This window comes from Pinus tabuliformis, chromosome 1_1, assembly GCF_031772625.1.
Source record: "Pinus tabuliformis cultivar Carrire ecotype Pingquan chromosome 1_1, CPIR1, whole genome shotgun sequence".
In the NCBI taxonomy this organism is placed as follows: Eukaryota; Viridiplantae; Streptophyta; class Pinopsida; order Pinales; family Pinaceae; genus Pinus; species Pinus tabuliformis.
The window spans coordinates 686222123-686227105 of record NC_142297.1 but is presented as its reverse complement, the minus strand read 5'-3'; the positions used below and the strand labels follow the sequence as shown (position 1 = coordinate 686227105).

At 40.0% G+C, this 4983-nt stretch overlaps 1 pseudogene; it reads right to left on the bottom strand.

Moving 5' to 3' along the window:
* Positions 1 to 2372: 2372 nt before the first annotated feature.
* Positions 2373 to 3383, bottom strand: LOC149215275 (alpha-galactosidase 3-like; annotated as a pseudogene).
* Between the last annotated feature and the right edge of the window lie 1600 nt (positions 3384 to 4983).

Below are 4983 nucleotides of genomic sequence, written 5' to 3'. Positions count from 1 at the left end.
ATAGCAAGTTCTCCAACTTTTAAAGGATAACGCCACTTCGGTGCAAAATCAAACGAAACAACAAGTAGATCAACATCGTAGTGAAAAATGTTTTGATATAGGTGATTGGGTATTTTTACTACTACATCTCAAGCAAGCTATTTATGAGAAGGAAATGTTGGCAATACTACATGCACTTAAAAAATGGCGACCTTACCGAATGAGAATACTCTTCAAGGATGAGGATGCGGAAGCATTGTTTTTTGCTATTTATATTATCCAACCAAATTTGATAAACGAAGCAAGGGATGAATGGAAGAAGGACGAAGAAGTATGGCCACTTATTCAAAAGTTGCAAAAGATCCCAATTCAAGCAATATTGTCAGAAATTGAAGAGGAAGGAAAAATCATATTGGAACCTGGAGCAGTCACAGAAACAAGAACCCGACAGCTACGAAATCGATCAATTTCAGAGTATTTCATCAAGTGGAAGAACTTACCCGCTGAATATTCAACATGGGAGGACAAGAATTTTATACAGAAGCATCAAGAACTACTCAAGCGTTGAGGACAACGCTTTTTGAAGGAGAGGGGCATGTTAGGCCCCTATACTACTAGTGTAACCCCCTATTGTTGTTAGTATAACCCACTTATTATATTGATGTACCCATGTAGTGCCCATATTGTTACTATTGTGCCACATAGAAGCCCACTATTGTTATTATTGTGCCCTTACATTATTATTGTTATGTCGGCTCTGATTATGTTATAACCCCTTAGACTCCTATATATAGAAAGGAGGTCTTTTCATTTGTATCATCCAAGAATTGTTCATTTATGTAATGTAAAGGAGGTTGCCCCCTCGAAGAGGCTGAATTCTAAGGCGTGGATCTCTCTTTTCTATCTTTTTGTGAGCTGGTTTCATAACACGCGGAATGGAAATATTGTTGAAGAGAGTGAAAATGGCATGGTCACATGAATCCTTTTCAACAGAAGAGTAACACGGCGCATGAAATTTTCCCACAGGCAGAGCAATATAAATTGAATTCTACCTAATCTCACTTAGAAAATTTCACTGAAATGAAACATTGAATGAATTATGAAACATAACAAGATACATATGGAACATAAGAACACATTTGCTACACTCACAACCACAAGAATCTCATGAAACAGAGCCGCTGCCTTTCATTAATTCTCTGTCAAAAAATACACAGTGCAAAAACAAAGTTTCTTTACCACAGTCTCCCAGAAGTTACAAGCCAGCCAAACCTTTGAAAATAACTTGCATACAATATATAGAATGTGTGGAGAAGAGATGGAATGCCCAGGGGTTGGGAAGTTACTCAAATCATTTCGAAATGGAGATGGAGAGCCAACCATCAGCTACAGGTGTAGCACTGCAAACATGACATTTGGCTGGGGTGACCCTTTGCATTCTTTTGCCACTTGGATAGGTGTCCATCTGGAGAGAAAATTATTTAAATGCCGCCTTTGGTGCCAAAAAAGTGAAGTGTAGATGACCGGGCCCACTTGGAGAAGTCGCGACCTGAAATTTCGAGAAACGAGAGCAAATTGGCAGTTTTTTCCTCTGTGCGTCACACCACTTTGGGGCATGTTTTGGTGCACTTGCAGGTGTCTAAAATGTGCCCAAGTGGGCTTGTTGGAAATCCTGTCCTGTCTACTTTCTAACCCCACTAGAATTTCTCAATTTGGTGCTCATTTTCCCCTCGAAATCTTCATTCTCCCAAGACTGCTTTCTGTGTGTCAAAAAAGTGGTAGAGAGGCCATTTTTGGGTGTTTTTTTACCTTTAGGAGACCCAGATCTTATCAAAATTTCTTGCCCAGACACCAGTAGTAGTGATTTTCCATGCTAAATCCAAAAATGCAAACCATTCCTCATTTGGAGCTCTAGAATTTTAGGGTCGCGCTAGTAGCACAGCGCACAGGGAGAAAATCCCTGTTTTTTGCCCAAAAAATTACCATGCAACCAAAAATTCCCCAAATTCCTTGAAATTTGGGCTGGAGGTTCTCTATGGGGTGCTATTATGTGCCAAGGAAGCCTCAGCCAAGATTCGAAGCTGATCTTTCTCTTTTGCCTCTTTTTCGCTTTTGATGCCTTCCTTAGGTTTGCTTTCAAATTCCTTATTCGTGCCTTGCAAACCTTGTTCCGTGCCCAATAGTGATTTTTCATGTGCCTGAGAATGTCCCTATCCTTTTTTGCTTTTGCCAACAACTTCTCTAAGTGGATGTGGATCCTCTCGAGCCAAAACTCTCAATCAGCCTCTATCTCCTGCTGAATAGGTGTCCTTTCATTTAGGCTTCTTTGGGCAACCTGTTGGTCTTCACAGATGTTTTTCCAGTTCTATGAGGCCTCCTGGGTGCATGTAACTCTATTGGTGAATCACTGTGGGTCTCTTCCTCATGAGTGTAGACTTTTCCATCCCCCATAGAGTCAACTGAGTTATTTGTTCATCCAAATTAAGGTTGCTAAAGCGACGTGGACCTTCTTTTACACCAAGGTCAGTTAACCATCTAGGTGGAAGCATGTCTAAATCTGGCCAAGACTTCCCCCTTAAACCATTTGCTCCTATCAAATTAGATTTAGCAAAATCTCTTGACACATAGAAGTGGAACTCTACATCGCTCTAGTTATCCCAATCATCATTTGTTATTCGATACATATTGACAAAAGAGTTTATTTGCATGGTCATTTGTGGTGTAGCATCACTTCCGGGTGAGAGAGAGTACACCATAGGATGATCAAGCTCTTTTAAGATCAAAATCAACTCCCCATTCGACATATTGTGTATATAATGATCAGAGGAAAGCCCTCCCAGCTCCTAGGTTAGTTTGAACATTCATGAACATGCAGGCATCCAGTAGCAAGTTTGATTGATTAGACCAATGTCTTTAGCATGCCAAATCTTCCCACCTTATTCATAAGGGACACCTTGGGATCCCATGATTGGATTATCAGAATTAACAGCTTTGAGTACTAATTCCACGCTTGACATAAATGCCAAACTTGAGACCCATCTTATGCACATTATCTGCAACCTCCTTGAACCCTTTGCCTCCTTTTGAAGATGGCCATCTTGTGGGATCTGGGATTGGCCTTCCCCATTAATCTAAGATATCAAATCCTGGAGAATTTTGAGATGATCCTTCTTCTATTTTCCTCATAACCATGTTGTAGCAGATTTTGGGAAGCAATCTGAGCATTCTGTATACACTGTTCTTTGGAGGTAATCCATGAAAACGAGTCATATGAATTCCATCCCCTTGGTGGAATATTTTCCTGAACATCACCTGCTGAAACTTGTATCAATGTGAATTTAGGATATTTTTGAGTGAATTTATAATTTTCATGCTTTCCTGGCTATATGCGCCGCACCTTCCATGTGCGTCGCGCCAGTGTAAATTTACACTGGAAAATCTCTCCCAGTGCACCGCGCTCCTTCTGTGCGTCGCGCTCTTTTCCAGGTGATGTTTGGAGGCCTTCCCTGTGTCCAAATTGGGCTTAGGATAGCTCTTTGGAACTTTCTTTGAGTCTAAATTCCAACCCAACTGGAATTTTTTAATTTGGAGTTTATTTTCCTTGTCAAAAATCAAATCTCCCAAGACTGGTCAAAATGTGCCAAATGAGGCTACCTAAAGGTAGAGTGTTGTTACAGTCAACTTTTGAATGCCTTCCTCAACTCCAAATTGAGCTCATGATAGCTCATTGGAAATATCTTTGTGTCTAGTTATCATTTGACTCATCAAGCAAGTCATTTGGCCAACGTAGCTAGGATAACTCTTGATTTTCCCAAGGTCACTTCAGAGGTGCATCAATTCTCCTGAGGCAATTATATTTTTGACATTTCTCTAAAACCATGACACCTGTGTAAAAAATGAAGGAGGTTTTTATTCCTTGGCCTGTTTTGGACAAAATTCTCTCTCATTTTTCATAAATTCATCTTTTATTTCTCAGAAACATCATTTGAGTGAAACCTACCCCAATGTGTGGAACAAGGGATTTGTCGTAATGAAGAGAAATGAAGGGGATAGGGAGATTCTAAATTCTTCAGGAAATTTTGGAATTAGGGAGGGATGTTAGGAAGTATGGGAAAGTGGAATCTCTGAAATTGAGTGAGGGGAAGGGGTCCAAAAAGGCAAAACACAGGTCCAACCTAGAAAATTGCCAAGTTGTAGCAAGAAACTAGGGTTTGTGCGAAAATGAGGAATTTGGGGGATCTCAGTGATGGGAAGTGTTTGATAAGGTACTTTAAGGATAGGGGAAGGTGTATGAACATCCGGATACAAGTTTTTCCGATGATTTGGCCGTCCAAGAGAAATTTCCTTCAAAACCCTAGGAGAGGGAAATGACCTTACCTAGGCGCATCTCAAGCATGAACAAGCTATAAAATGACCCAATGGGACTTGAAATGATAATGAAAACTCTCTGAATGATGGTACACTCAGCTGAAATGTGACATGGACCGACATTTGGACAACTTTGACAAGGGTAAAATCAAACCCTAGACCCAATGCCTAGTGACCAAATTTTGCTTGCAGACTCACTGAAATGACAAAATTTTACCTTGACACAATAAAATCACTTTGTAAGAGCATGTTTGATCACTGGAGGAAGGATGTAAAGACTGACACTAACAATTCATATTCCTCTACCCAGGAATAAGAAAGAGGCCCAAGCATTTTTGGGGAGAATAAATTTCTCGAGGAGGCTCATACCCAACTATGTAGAAATAGTCAAGGGTATTAAAAACATTCTTAAGAAGGAAAATGAAGTCAAGTGGAGCCCTACCTCCTATGATTATTTCATTATAATTAAAGAATCTTTGGCTGAAGCCTCGGTACTAGTCAGTCACGACTATTCAACACCTTTCTATATCTTCTCTTTTGCTTCTTCGCATACTATTGTCACAATTATTCTATAGAAGAATAAAGATATTTATGAACAACCCATCACCTTCTTTAGCCAAGTCTCGAGGGATGTTG